We start from the raw sequence: 16,371 nt of genomic DNA, 5'->3' as shown, positions 1-16,371 counted from the left end.
GCAGCTGATGACTTGAAGTTGAAGCCAATGCTCATTTCCCATTCCAAAAATCCTAGGTCCTTTAGATTTATGCTTAATCTCCTCTGTTATTGCTCTATAAACGGAGCAATAAAGCCTGGATGACAGCACATCTGTTTGCAACATGATCTAATGAATATTTTAAGTCCATTGTTGAGACCAGTTGCTCATAAAAAAAAAAAAAAAAGATTCCATTCAAAATGTAACTGTTCATTGAAAAGGCACCTGGTCACCCAAGAGCTCTGATGGAGATGTACGATGAGATTAATGTTGTTTTCACATCTGCTAATACAACATCAATTCTGTAGTCCATTGATGAAGAAATAATTTTGATTTTCAAGTCTTATTATTTAAGATGTACATTTTATAAGGTTATAACTGCCATATAATGACAAAATAAATGGAAAGCCTCCTGGAAAGGATTCACCATGCTAGATGCCATTAAGAACATTCACGATTCATGGAAAGACATAAAAATGCCAACATTAACAGGAAGAAGTTATTCCAGCCCCCATGGATGACTTTGAGGAGTTCAAGACTTCAGTGGAGGAAGTAACTGCAGATGTGGTGGAAATAACAAGAGAACTAGAGGTAGAGACTGAAGACGTGACTGAACTTCTGCCATCACTGATGAAACTTTAACAGATGAGGAAATGCTTCTTATGAATGAGCGAAGTAAGTGGTTTCTTGAAATGGAAACTACTCTTGATGAAGGTACCATGTAGCTTGTTGAAATGACAACAAATGATTTAGAATAATACATAAACTTAATTGATAAATCAGTGTCAGGGTTTGAGAGGACTGGTTCCAACTTGGAAAGAAGTTCTGTGGGTAGAAAACTATCAGACAGAGTTGTGTGCAACAGAGAAATTGCTCATGAGAGTACATTGATGTGGCATACTTCATTTTAGCCTTATTTTTATAAATTGCTACAGCCACCCCAGCCTTGATCAGTCAGCAACCATTAATATGGCGTCAAGATCCTCTATTGTTAGCATTTTTAACAACAAAATATTTTTAAATTAAGGTATGTATATGGATTTTTTTTCAACATAATGCTATTATACACTTGAAAGACTTCAGTATAGCATAAACCAAACTTTTATATTTTGTGAGAAACCCCAAAATATATGTGATTTGGTTTATTGTGACACTCACTTTATTGTAAATAAATAAAACAATGATGGTCTGGAATTAAATCCACAATACTTCTGAGGTATGCTTCAGTTCAGTCGCTCAGTCATGTCCGACTCTTTGCAACCCCATGAATCGCAGCACGCCAGGCCTCCCTGTCCATCACCAACTCCCAGAATTTACTCAAACTCATGTCCATCGAGTCAGTGATGCCATCCAGCCATCTCATCCTCTGTCCTCCCCTTCTCCTCCTGCCCCCAATCCCTCCCAGCATCAGGGTCTTTTCCAATGAGTCAACTCTTCGCATGAGGTGGCCAAAGTATTGGAGTTTCAGCTTTAGCATCAGTCCTTCCAATGAACACCCAGGACTCCTTTAGGATGGACTGGTTGGATCTCCTTGCAGTCCAAGGGACTCTCAAGAGTCTTCTCCAACACCATAGTTCAAAAGCATCAATTCTTAGGCACTCAGCTTTCTTTATAGTTCAACTCTCACATCCATACATGACCACTGGAAAAACCATAGCCTTGACTAGACGGACCTTTGTTGGCAAAGTAATGTCTCTGCTTTTTAATATGCTATCTAGGTTGGTCATAACTTTCCTTCCAAAGAGTAAACGTCTTTTAATTTCATGGCTGCAGTCACCAACTGCAGTGATTTTGGAGCCCAAAAAATAAAGTCAGCCACTGTTTCCATTGTTTCCCCATCTATTTGCCATGAAGTGATGGGACCAGATGCCATGATCTTAGTTTTCTGAATGTTGAGCTTTAAGCCAACTTTTTCACTCTCCTCTTTCACTTTCATCAAGAGGCTCTTTAGTTCTTCACTTTCTGCCATAAGGGTGGTGTCATCTGCATATCTGAGGTTATTGATATTTCTCCTGGCAATCTTGATTCCAACTTGTGCTTCCTCCAGCCCAGCGTTTCTCATGATGTACTCTGCATAAAAGTTAAATAAGCAGGGTGACAATATGCAGCCTTGACGTACTCCTTTTCCTATTTGGAACCAGTCTGTTGTTCCATGTCCAGTTCTAACTTTTGCTTCCTGACCTGCATACAGGTCTCTCAAGAGGCAGGTCAGCTGGTCTGGTATGCCCATCTCTTTCAGAATTTTCCACAGTTTATTGTGATCCACACAATCAAAGGCTTTGGCATAGTCAATAAAGCAGAAATAGATGTTTTTCTGGAACTCTCTTTCTCTTTCGATGATCCAGCAGATATTGGCAATTTGATCTCTCGCTCCTCTGCCTTTTCTCAATCTAGCTTGAACATCTGGAAGTTCACTGTTCACATATTGCTGAAGCCTGGCTTGGAGAATTTTGAGCACTACTTGACTAGCATGTGAGATGAGTGCAATTGTGCAGTAGTCTGAGCATTCTTTGGCATTTCCTTTCTTTGAGATTGGAATGAAAACTGACCTTTTCCAGTCCTGTGGCCACTGCTGAGTTTTCCAAATTTGCTGGCATATTGAGTGCAGCACCTTCACAGCATCATATCTTTAGGATTTGAAATAACTCAACTGGAATTCCATCATCTCCACTAGCTTTGTTCATAGTGATGCTTCCTAAGGCCCACTTGACTTCACATTCCAGGATGTCTGGCTCTAGGTGAGTGATTCCATCATCGTATCTGGGTTGTGAAGATCTTCTTTGTACAGTTCTTCTGTGTGTTCTTGCCACCTCTTCTTAATATCTTCTGCTTCTGTTAGGTCCATACCATTTCTGTCCTTTACTGTGCCCATCTTGCATGAAATGGTCCCTTGGTATCTCTAATTTTCTTGAAGAGATCTCTAGTCTTTCCCATTCTATTATTTTCCTCTATTTCTTTGCATTGATCACTGAGGAAGGCTTTCTGATCTCTCCTTGCTATTCTTTGGAACTCTGCATTCAAATGGGTATATCTTTGCTTTTCTCCTTTGCTTTTCACTTCTTTTCACAGCTATTTATTTCACAGCTATTATTTCACAGCTATAGGAGGCCATAAAAGGCCTCCTTGGACATCCATTTTGCTTTTCTGCATTTCTTTTTCTTGGGGATGGCCTTGCTCCCTGTCTCCTGTACAGTGTCATGAACCTCCATCCATAGTTCATCAGGCACTCTGTCTATCAGATCTAGTCCCTTAAATCTATTTCTCACTTCTACTGTATAATCATAAGGGATTTGATTTAGGTCAAGGGGATTTGATTAGGTCATACCTAATGGTCTAGTGGTTTTCCCTACTTTATTTAATTTAAGTCTTAATTTGGCAATAAGGAGTTCATGATCTGAGCCACAGTCAGCTCCCAGTTTTATTTTTGCTGACTGTATAGAGCTTCTCCATCTTTGGCTGCAAAGAATATAATCAATCTGATTTCAGTGCTGGCCATCTGGTGATGTCCATGTGTAGAGTCTTCTCTTGTGTTGTTGGAAGAGGGTGTTTGCTGTGACCAGTGCGTTCTCTTGGCAGAACTCTATTAGCCTTTGCCCTGCTTCACTGTGTACTCCAAGGCCAAATTTGCCTGTTACTCCAGGTGTTTCTTGACTTCCTACTTTTGCATTCCAGTCCCCCATAATGAAAAGGACATCTTTTTTGGGTGTTAGTTCTAAAAGGTCTTGTAGGTCTTCATAGAACTGTTCAAATTCAGCTTCTTCAGCATTACTGGTTGGGTCAGAGACTTGCACTACCGTGATATTGAATGGTTTGCCTTGGAAACAAACAAAGATCATTCTGTCATTTTTGAGATTACATCCAAGTGCTGCATTTTGGACTCTTTTGTTGACTATGATGGCTACTCCATTTCTTCTAAGGGATTCCTGCCCACAGTATGCTTATACACATTTAAATTCACTAGGAAAAATCTTCTAAGAACCTAATAGTTTCATGGCAAAGAGAAGACTAGTCCCTTCAAAAAACATAACACTTGTTATCAACTATTTGGGAAAGTGATCAACCTCATAAGTTCAAACAATGCCAAAGGGAGTATGGTACCACTCTAGTTCATCCAAAAATTTATCTCCTAAACGGTGTTTAGGAAACTATATACAAATATGGGGTTCAGTGCTACGAAACCAGTACTTTCCCACATCAGTCCCTTCCGGAGAGGACCACAACCTGTATAATTTTTGTAGAAGCAACTCGATAGCATGCGGATGTGCTAGACTGGTACTCACTCAACAGCCACTCCTATCTCCTTCTTCACTAAAATAGTTCCCTAATCTGCTAAACTGCCAAAGCCAGAAAACTGAAAATTCATATTCCAGAATTTCTGGTAGCCACGATTCTCATATGATTTGAGTTGACATGGGCTTCCTAGGTGGCGCTAGTGTTAAGGAACCTGCTGGTCAGTGCAGGAGACATCAGTTTCACGCCCCTGGTGGGATTTGGGAAGCAGATGGGAAGCGGTGGCCATTTTTGGCCACGGTGGCACAACTTCTGGCAAGAACAGATGTGGAGACATTTGGGTTTATAGTGACAGGGTGACAAGAATGGCCAATATTTCCCCACTTGCTTTATGGGTTTCAAATATGGGGCATTCATTTGCTAGCGTGGGTTTTAGCTGGCACAGGTGAGTTTGCATATGGTAACTGTGGTGGCCATGTTTTGACTCACCAGGCGGCTTCCTGACCATTTCTAGTAGAGGCATCAGTGCCCTTGCTGGCCCAGTTCTGAGTATGACATTGAGACTTATTCCTGGAAGCTCAACCTAGGTTCTCTTTCCAAATTCTGTAAGCCTTTTAATGCCTTACTATAAACCTTTTCTACTATTCTCTATGGTTCTGTTCTCTGACTAAACCCTCATTGACATATGCATCAGAAGTGTCTAAAAGGGTCAAATTGTTGTCCCAGTCATTTAACTTCTGGACTCCAGTCTATTTAAATAATATCTAAGAAGTACAAGATTTATTAGCAAAAATATGCATAATTGTACAATAAAAATTTGAAACTAATCAACAATGGGGACTATTTAAGTCAACTGTGGGACATTCACCCAGTATGGTGGAAACTGCTGCTAATAATAATAGTATGAGCCCTGCTCTCCTGTCTCTAGAACTTTGCTCACATGCTGTACTTTTCAGAAAACACGGGACTCCTGCCCCTATGGTTTTCTCTCCTTTTGTCTAATTACTATGGTTCCTGCTTTTCCTTCAAATATTTATTGATTATATACTATATGCCAAATGACCATCTGGACACTGCATTAACAGCAACAAAAAAAATAAAAACAAAAATTCATGAACCATGAAACTCAGGCTCTAGATAAGGAAATAGCTGACAAAAACATTTTAAGTAATATATATGGCATATCATAAGCCATACATTTCTCCTTTAGGGAAACTCCTAGGAGTCCTCAAAACTGGGTTTGGTATCTCTTTCTCTTTTAGCAGTCTCAGTTCATATTACAAGTTGTATACATCATTGTTGTTGTTGTTCAGTCAAGAAATCATGTTTGACTCTTTGCGACCCCCATGGACTGCAGCATGTCAGACTCCCCTATCCTTTACTACCTCCTGGCATTTGCTCAAATTTATGAAACTGCATTTTTACTGGCAAGACACTTTTTGACAATAAACTGTTTGAAGGCAGGGCCTTATCTCTTTTGCATCTCTTTTGCTTAGTCTATCCTGGTATATATCAACATTCAGTAAATGCACTAATTCCATAAAGAGATGAGTGAAGTTTTAATTATTTTTTAATGAATTGAGAAAATTGCTATAATGAGAATAATAATGAAAAAGAATTAAACTTCAAAATGTTATGCACTGCAAAACTGCAAAATGATGATAACTGTTGAAGCTGGGTGAGGGGTTCATGGGAGTTTAGTTGTCTTTTTACTTTTGCATAAAAGTTTAGGAAAATGTTACCCCAAATTTAATACCACTTATGTCAAGAACACACTATACAGGAAAAAAAAAATGAAAGAAGTGCCTTAAAATATAGAGGCTGTTATTATAGACTGTTTGACTATTTTTGCTGTGGTTGGCAAAATTCAAGGTTGACCCATGTTTGTGTACAGTCCTCTCCCCTTGAGTGTTAGCTGGACCTGTGAATATGATGAGATACCTTATCTATGATTTAGTCACATTATATGGCAAAGGTGAAGAGATTTTGCAGTGATAACCATAGCCCTTCATCAGCTGAGTTCACCAAAAGGGGGATGATCCTGGGTGGGCCTGGTCTAATCAGGTGAGTCCTTTGAAAGCTGGCCCAGATCTTCCCCGAAAGGTGAAATGCCTGTGGCGTGAAGAAGTTAGGCAGCATGAGTTCCACAGCTGCAGGCAATGAGTTTTGCTAACAACCACTTAGACTTGGAGTCATCCCATAAACCTCAGATGAGACCAGTCCCGAGTGACACCATGAAGGCAGCCACTGAGCAGAAGACCCAGCTGAGCTGTGCCCAGACTCCGGACCTACAGAAACCGTGACATACTAAATGTATGTTGTTTCAAGCTACTGTGTATATGCTAAGTCGCTTCAATCATGTCCAACTCTTTGCTCCCCTATGGACTGTATGTAGCCCATCAGACTCCTCTGTCCGTGGGATTCTCTAGGCAAGAATACTGGCATGGGTAGCCACTCTCTTCTCTTCAGGGGATCTTCCCAGCCCAGGGATCAAACCTGCATCTCATTATGTCTCTTGCATTGGCAAGTGGGTTCTTCACCACTAGCACCACCTGGGAAGCCCTTTCAAGCTACCCAGCCTGTGGTAATTTGTCATGTGTTGATAGAAAGTGAATTCATTTCCTTCCCCCTTTTCTAAGTTTTCCAGATTTTCTTTAGTAAATATGCTTACTTTATAACAGAATAAAAAGCTTTTTACTAAAATAAAACTAGTGTAGATGATATGTCAGCCAAGTCATATCTTGCAGAAAAGTGAAATGACATTATTTTTCTTAATGTTGTTAGCAAAGAACTACATTTAAACAGGAGGAAATCTTCTCTTTGTACTTTAATGTTTGGGATCAAATCCAAAGTTTCCTAGTTCAAGGTCAAAAGCTTCACTCTATGTATCAAACTGAGCAGGCTCTGAAAATAAAAGTGCTGAAAGATAAACTTTTGCACAAATCATTCCTCTCTTATTGTACTAAGCTTCCTCGAAACCACCCTAACAAACAGATTTTAATCTCAATTTAAAACACCACCAAGCTGACTACCCCACTGATTAATGACAACAAAACAAAGGAAAAGGAAGCCATTCATGAAACAAACAGTGTAACAATCAGTCAAGCTATGGAGAACAGTGTTCAAACACTACCAAGTACTTGACTCTCATCATTCCATGGAGACCAGCTGAACTGTTAAATCCTTTAATATCAAATGTATCAGTGCAAAAGATCAGTTTTAAATAGGTGGTGGTAGTTTAGTCCCTAAGTCCTGTTCGACTCTTGTAACACCATGAACTGAAACCTGCCAGGCTCCTCTTGTCCATGGAATTATCCAGGCAAGAATATTGGAGTGGGTTGCCATTTCCTTCTGCAGCGGATCTTCCCGACCCAGGAATCAAACCCAGATCTCCTGCACTGCACACAGATTCCTTATCAACTGAGCTATGAGGAAAGATGTATCAAGTATGATGAAAACTCAAATATATAACGTGGTGTTGACTGATCACCCACAAAGAGATGGATTCGCAATGTGGCATGCCTAGCTTAAATCCTGATAGAGAAACACAAAAACTTTCTCTCCAACACCAATTTGCCACCTGCATCTGCCAGACAGACACATTTAACATGGAGATGGGATAGACAATTATCATCCTTGCATCTTTCAAGCCCCTTCTGGTGACTGTGATTCCTTCCACCATTTTGAAATCAGTTATTCATTTGCTTGTTTTGCATTTGGTATTATCTATTATTTCATTATTCCCTCAATCTGTCTTTACATTGGTCACCTCAAGAGGTCTAGGACCCCCACAGCAGCCCCTAATTTCTCACTTCTCATCCCAGTTGACTCTATGAGAAATGAAGCAATCCTTCCACTGCCACCCCAAACCTGACTTTTTTTTTCCATGGCAGGCCAAGAAGCAACAGTTAGAACTGGACATGGAACAACAGATTGGTTCCAAATAGGAAAAGGAGTACATCAAGGCTGTATATTGTCACCCTGCTTATTTAACTTGTATGCAGACTACATCATGAGAAATGCTGGGCTGGATTAAGCACAAGCTGGAATCAAGATTGCCGGGAGAAATATCAATAACCTCAGATATGCAGATGACACCACCCTTATGGCAGAAAGTGAAGAACTAAACAGCCTCTTGAGGAAAGTGAAAGAGGAGAGTGAAAATGTTGGCTTAAAGCTCAACATTCAGAAAACAAAGATCATGGCATCTGGTCCCATCACTTCACGGCAAATAGATGGGTAAACAATGGAAACAGTGGCTGACTTTATTTTTTTGGGCTTCAAAATCACTGCAGTTGGTGACTGCAGCCATGAAATTAAAAGACACTTGCTCCTTAAAAGAAAAGCTATGACCAACCTAGGCAGCGTATTAAAAAGCAGAGACATTACTTTGCCAACAAAGGTCCGTCTAGTCAAGGCTATGGTTTTTCCAGTGGTCATGTATGAGTGTGAGAGTTGAACTATAAAGAAAGCTGAGCACCGAAGAATTGATGCTTTTGAACTGTGGTGTTGGCGAAGACTCTTGAGTGTCCCTTGGACTGCAAGGAGATCCAACCAGTCCATCCTAAAGGAGATCAGTTCTGAATATTGATTGGAAGGCCTGATGCTGAAGCTGAAACTCCAACACTTTGGTCACCTGATGTGAAGAACTGACTCACTGGAAAAGACCCGGATGCTGAGAAAGACTGAAGGCAGGAGGAGAAGGGGACGACAGAGGATGAGATGGTCAGATGGCATCACCAACGTGATGGACATGAGTTTGAGCAAGCTCTGGGAGTTGGTGATGGACAGGGAGGCCTGGCATGCTGTAGTCCATGAGGTTGCAAATAGTCAGACACAACTGAGTGACTGAACTAAACTGAACCTGCCATAACATATATTTGACTTATTAATTTGTCTTGTTCCTCCAGGACTTACGCTCCATCAAGGCAGATTTTGTTTTGTTCCCTCATAAATGACCACTGCCATAGTGTCTGACATAAAGCAGACATTCAGTAAAAATTGTTTAATGAGTGGATTAAGTATTTTTTGAAAACCATTAGGAAGAATTCCAGGGGCTTCCACTGGGCTCTTATCACAATAACCTTTGTTTCATGTGTCAGTGTCAATAAAGGGATTTTGCAGTTGCGGAGGGGTTTTAATTGTAATCATAAAATCAGTAACAGAGGTGATTCCAGGTTCAGCTGATATAGATTCAACTCAAAACTCTACTTATCACCTGATCCCTGTAAGCCCTCATCCTGACTAACAGTCACAGTGGGGTTCTGGCCCCTCAGAAATTAGTGTTAACTCAGAGAACCTTGTGTACTATACCTGAAAAGTCTGGGCACTTCATTTTCCCAGTGTCCTGTCATCCCAATAGCTGAAGGTCCCTTTTCAGAAGAGACTGGAAGAAATACATACTTAGAATAGTAGCATTGAATTCGTTTTCAAGGCAGTGTAGCCTTCCTTTGGTTTGCTGTTTAGTTGCTCAGTCATGTCCAACTCTTTGCAACCCCATGGACTGCAGCATGCCAGGATTCCCTGTCCATCACCAACTCCCAGAGCTTGCTCAAACTCATGTCCATCGAGTCAGTGAAACCATCCAACCATCTCATCCTCTGTTGTCCCCTTCTCCTCCTGCCTTCAATCTTTCCCAGCATCAGGGTCTTTTCCAATAAGTCAGTTCTTCGCATCATGTGGCCGAAGTATTGGAATTTCAGCTTCAGCATCAGGCCTTCCAATGAACACCCAGGACTGATCTCCTTTAGGATGGACTGGTTGGATCTCCTTGCAGTCCAAGGGACTCTCAAGAGTCTTCTCCAACACCACAGTTCAAAAGCATCAATTCTTCAGCGCTCAGCTTTCTTTGTAGTCCAACTTTTACATCCATACATGACTACCGGGAAAACCAGAGCTTTAACTAGATGGACTTCTGTTGGTAAAGTAATGTCTCTGCTTTTTAATATGCTGTCTAAATTTGTCATAGCTTTTCTTCCAAGGAGCAAAAATACTTTGAGTTTTTCATTTTCTGCTAGTAAACTGCCCATTGCTACACAACAATGTCCTTGAATTCTTCCCTTCAACTGTCTTATAGTAATCATTGTCTCGCAAACCAGACTTCAGTGGAACTGTCACTCGAGGGGACAGCAGGTGATCTTTTGAATAACTGGGGTTTTGTTTTCCTGTTTGTTTGCTTTTTTCATAAATGTCAATGGCTGTTCAGGTCCAATTTCTTAACAGCAACTTGATTTCCATTTCCCCTTACCTACTCCCATAACAGGTAATTAATTCATTCCAGGCTTCCCTAGTGGCTCAGATGGTAAAGAATCTGCCCACAGTGTGGGAGAACCTGCAATGTGCAAGACCCAAGTCTGATCCCTGGGTCAGGAAGATCTCCTGGAGGAGGAAATGGCAATCCAATCCAGTATTCTTGCCTGGAGAATCCCATGGACAGAGGAGTCTGGCGGGCTACAGTCCATGGGGTCGCAAAAAGTCAGACACGACTGAGGGACTAATACTTCCCCTATTTTTCTGAAGGTCTATTGCCTACAACCTCTCCTGGTACAACTCTTAGTAACAGTCAGGCCTTTGGGATGCTAATGAAAGAAACCAACTCTGCCGAATTAAAGCAGGAGTGGAGGTTGTTTAAAAGATGCTGGATAGTTCACATATTCTCTGAAAGGGCTAGAGTGGCACATTTAGGAATTTTACAGCCAGAAACAATTCTCAAAGGCAAACCACAGGACTTGTCAATTAAAGACATCCTGACACTTCTGCTGGGCACGGACTTCTCAGCACATTCAGTCAGCCTCAGTGACCAGAATCTGGATTCTCTCCTGGGGGCCACTATCCCTGTGGTCTTTGGCAATCAAATGTGGTTGTCGTTGCTGTCCCCAATCCCATGCATGCATGCTGAGTTGCTTCAGTCATGTCTGACTCTTTGGACACCATGGACCATAGCCCATCAGGCTCCTCAATCCATGGAATTTCCCAGGCAAGAATACTGGAGTGGGTTGCCATTTCCTTCTCCAGGGGACCTTCCTGACCCAGGAATCAAACCTGCATCTCTTATGTCTCCCAGCATTAGCAGGTGGGCTCTTTACCACTAGCACCACCTGGAAAGGCCATATGTTGTCCAAATATATTCTGGGAGACCCCTGCTTCTTGGTGTCACTGGTGACAGATTCACAGTCTGCAGATCAAGTGGATCTGATTGGCAGAGCCTAGGTCTGTGCCCTAACTGCAAGGAGCCTGGCAAAGCTCGAAGGAAGAACATTTCCCAGACATAGAAAATGGGTCCTGATGCTGAGATGGACACCCTCAAATTGGTTAAATACCTACTATATTTAGCTTTATATTATTAAGCTTTATTTATATTAATAAGAACTGGCAGGGTCTATGGTTATAAACAGCCCAGGTTTGAATCTGTACACTTTCTGCACTTTCTATCTGATCTTAGACAAGTCAGCCTCTCTGAACTTTGTTTTCCTTCATGAGCAAAACGGATATGAAAACTTTCTTGCTGGAATGAGAAGTAAGGTGTGAGGTCAGATGCTTAAACAATGAAAGCTGTTACTTACAAACACTAATCAAAATAGACACTATTTTAAAAAGGTTCATTTTAGTATAAACATTTTATTTTTTATTGAATTTTTCATATATGTAGGCTTTTACTTCCCAATTATATTAGAGACCATGTGGGAATAAGCAGTTGTTATTTCCACTGCATTACATACTTATACACACAGTTAATAAATGAACTAAGGTCCCAGGCCTCATAAATCAAACAGCAATGTTTCATTCTAAAGCAGTGAGTCAAATAGTATGTAAGTATAGGGTATATCACACTCCAGCTTTGAAGTGGGTTCCTAGAGAGCCTCCACTGATGATTGCAACTTGACAGATGTGTTACTCCATATTACACAGGGTTCTAAATAAAACAGCACTGAGCATAATGACACCAAATGGGTCATCGCTATTATAAGCAACTCAAACAAAAGTTTCAACCATCTGAACCAAGCCAATTCAAGGAGAAACATATGGCCAAATCTGGAAATAATATGATCATAGCAAAAAAGTAATATATTTCTTGTACACGCCCAAGACATGAATCATGCCGAAAGAATTGGCTTGTATTAATTTTTAAAAAGTGAAAAGTTTTTGATAGATATAGTTTTCTAACACTTTCCTGTACTGAAAAATACTCCTGCCAGAATATCTTCCTAAAGTATAAATCTGATCATTTCATTGTCCTTCTCAAATTCCCCACTGATCCTCAGAATAGACCATACACCTCTTGGAATGGAGATTATTCATGAAGGACATGTAAATAAAATCCAATTTAAATTTAAAAAAATTTCTCCTCCACTTACCCAGTGCTAGAGAATAGATTTTTTTTTTCAACTGTCTCTAAAAAATATCGATGATTCTATAATGATTCAACTAGGAGAGGAAATACAACCTCCTATTTCTGCTCCTATGGAATGGCTTGGCACATCATGTGACCTCTTTGCGTTCAGTTTGCACATTTACAAAATGAAGAAATTGAACAGTGTTTTCTGCATCCCTGGGGCTTCCCTGGTGGCTCAGATGGTAAAGAATCTGCTGCAATGCAGGAGAATCAGGTTTGATCCCTGGATTGGGAAGATCCCCTGGAGAAGGGAATGGCTACCCACTCCAGTATTTTTGCCTGGAGAATTCCATGGACAGAGGAGCCTGGAGGGCTACAGCCCATGGGGTCACAAAGAGCCACAACTGAGCAACTGACATTTTGGCTCTCACTTTGCAGCCCTAAAAGAGTGTCAGCTCTCCTTGACAAAGTCTATTTGCCCATGTTCTGCTCCCACCTAAGTGGGCTCTATTTCCACTTGGCTTGATTGATCAAGGTAATCAGCCAAAGAAGATGAAACAAAATTGTAAAGTTACCAAGTCTAAGTCACATAAGGAAAAAACAGCCATTCAGCACTTTTATAATGCTTTAAGATGTTTTCAAACAATGTTTGTCCATTAACACAGATTGTGGTTAAGAAGACCCAGAGATGAAATTGCCATCGACAAAATTGGTCCAGCAAGTCAAACATTTCCAATATGTGAATGATCCCATGAACGACTAGAGGAGCCAGACATATTTTGGGTATGTGTCTCACTTGGACGAGGAACACCACAATTGAGTCCTACTACATGGGTCCTCATCCCTTCTCGAGTCCACTCATCCTGGCTCACCTGGAGCTGGGATGATGACTCTCCCACCTGACACCAGGGACCACTATTTTGACACTTCCATACCTCCCTCCTTGTTACAATTAGGTAATTGATCCAACCTTCCCCACACCTTTGTTAGACATGCCAGTGTTTCACACAACTCCCCAAATAAATTATGGAAATCCTTCTCCCTCATCCCCATTACCTTTCTGGATCCCGTTCTCTGCCTGGTTCTGCTCTGATCACACTGGGCTCTCTTCCTTCTCACACGCGGGGGATGCTTCTGAGTGTCTCCCCTTTCTCCCTGCTCCTCCCCAAATTACTCCCACCCATCATGTGTCTGTCCAGCTCCATCTCTGGCTCCCCCTGCTCCCCTAGCCCTACTTCCCCTCCTTATGGCTCTCCAAACCTGGAGCTTTATCCTCAAATGGGAGCTTTATTCTAAGTTTCAGCCTGGCAATCCCAGACGCATCTCCCTCCCTCTATTCAGATATCAACCAGATTAGAGGTGATGACATTGAACAGAGACTAAATCTTCACTTTGGGTCAGGAAATAACTTGTGAAATTTCAGAATAAAACTTTTTAATAGTAATAACCCGTTGGAAATGGCATGTCTGAAAATCAATAAGGTTTTGTTTGAAAACATAATGGAATCATACTTTATTCAAAAAATATATTGAGTGCCTAATATTCTAGAGATAAAAAGATATATTCTTGAGGTTAAAAAGTGTACAGCCTACTGAGAGAGGTAGACATGCAAATAACTAGATCATAAGGGCAAAATTGCTGCAATAGATATATGATTTGGGTGGAAGAAAATGGAAAGCAAAATCTATCACGTTTTTTACTGGACTATATTAAAGTTGTGTGTTTATACCTTTGCTTCTCCCTTTAGATTGTAGGCTGTTGAGTAATCAAACTGTGTCTCTGACATCTTTGATTTTTCTAGTATTTAGAAAAATACTACATCTTGCATACAGAAATCACTCAATAAGTACTGACCTGAATTATTAGTCCCACATAGGGCAAGAGGAAAATTCATGGATGGGTTTGCAGAGATGGTAGCATCTGAGCTGGATCTTGAAAGGTGAAGTGGAATTTCCTGTGAAGATAAAGGAATAGAATTGCATTTGAAAAAAATCATGGGAGACATAAAATAAAAATAGTAATGGTAACAGGTAACATGTAATAGCCATGAACTCTGCTCAGCATATGCATTGTTATTATATACATTATTATTTATTGTTTCACCTAAATGATGTTGGTACAATTTTTACCAATGAGGAAAGTGAGTACACAGTGATTAAAAACCATGTCCAAGGTCACCCAGTTAAGCTGAGGTTTGAATCTCAGGGACACCCATGATTCTCTGACTCCAAAGCCTGTGAGCTAGGAAACACCACTTGCTCTTCCAGAACTGAGCCAGCTCCAGAGTCCCAGCACCTATGGTCATCAGTTCTCTCCTGATACTTTCATGATACTTCTCTAAGCCCCACCGTCTCTGAGTCTTATCTCATCTTTGTTTCTCTCTGCTTCTCCCTTTCCACTGCTTTCCGTTTCTCTGTTCTGTGTGTCTCCCATTCATGCTCTTCAGGAGAGCATCTCATTGTGCGGCAGAGAAGAACAAACCCGACTCCATGTTGGTTTTATTCCTTTAGCTCCAACCTTTGTGCTCTGTTGCCTGTGCTCAGTCACCTTTGTAAAACAATATTGCCTCTAGTCTGAAATATACAGCATAGCCTACTCTCAGGGCTCTGGCCCCTGAAGGTATAATACTTTCCCATTCATACAGAGATAAAAAAATGTGCAGAACAGACAATAACATTTGTCTTCTTAGAGGTTTATAGAAACACTATAAACATCAAACCTATGTGAACAGCTGCAAGAAGAAAGGATGCCATCATCAGGAAATTTCTACCAACCAGCCACACCTCTTCCCCTTTTCGTATAAAAGAAGCCTGAATTATAACTCACCTAAGATGATTCTTTGGGACACAAGTCTACCATCTTTTTAGTTGGCTGGATTCCCAAGTTAAGTCCTATTCCTTGCCCCAACAACTCATCTCTCAGTTTTTTGGCCCATCATGTGGCTAGCAGTACAAATTCAGACTCAGTACCAATTGTGTTAGAGAACCAACTAGAGTCACCATCTGTTGGTTTGGGTTGTCCAGCACCCAACTCCTGGGAGCAATCCAATCCCCTTTCAGGGGAATCTCCTATTATGTGTAGCTGTAAGGACAGAACCTGCTTCCCACACAGTAGCCAGTGAGCCGATGTGCTCTCTTCCCACCCGGCCCACTTACTGAGCAAGCCTGCCATTCAGCCTAAGCCAGTCAGACAAGTCAGCTGCAAACACAGCTGCAGACCACTGCCTCGGAGGAGGAGCAGATGGAGCCAACAGAACATACTTCTCTTCCTGAACTACACTCACTGCGCTCTTCACAGCAGAGCTCTTCAGAGCTCCTTGGCTTTTGCCTCTTTTCTAAGTCAGGTCCTCCAGACCCCTATGGATGTATGAACCACAGACATCCTTCCAGTGAATTTCCTGCTGAGGTTAAATTAGGCAGGATCATTTTCTATTGCGTGCAAACAGGAATTCAAACAGGACTCAGACACCATGTAATGTTGGCTCTCACATTTGAGCTGCCTTTGGTAACAGCCTTTTTTTTTTTTTTTTTGAAAGTCACTCGACAGTGTCCAACTCTTTGTGACCCCATGGACTGTAGCCCGCCAGACTCTTCTGTCCGTGGAATTCTCCAGGCAAGAATATTGGATTGGGTAGCTGCTCCCTTCTTCAGGGGATCTTCCCAACCCAGATATCAAACCCAGGTCTCCCACACTGCAGGCGGATTCTTTACCATCTAAGCCACCGCAGAAGCCCACAGCCTTTACATCTGCTGCCTTGGACTACAGCACCCATCATAATCCAGTTCCCTGAG

General features: G+C 41.3%; 1 protein-coding gene across 1 annotated transcript in view; it reads right to left on the bottom strand.

Annotated features, from left to right (window-relative positions):
• The window catches only part of SCEL (sciellin), a 335,541-nt gene that overhangs the window by 174,864 nt on the left and 144,306 nt on the right, over positions 1-16,371 (bottom strand). Inside the window, exon 2 of the mRNA XM_061133261.1 lies at positions 14,435-14,534. The gene's annotated coding sequence lies outside the window, so the exon portion shown is untranslated. The remainder of the gene's footprint in view (positions 1-14,434; positions 14,535-16,371) is intronic.

The sequence above is a fragment of the Dama dama genome, chromosome 30 (assembly GCF_033118175.1).
Source record: "Dama dama isolate Ldn47 chromosome 30, ASM3311817v1, whole genome shotgun sequence".
NCBI classification, from domain to species: domain Eukaryota; kingdom Metazoa; phylum Chordata; class Mammalia; order Artiodactyla; family Cervidae; genus Dama; species Dama dama.
The sequence above is the reverse complement of the archived record's forward strand: the minus strand, read 5'-3'. Positions and strand labels throughout refer to the sequence as shown.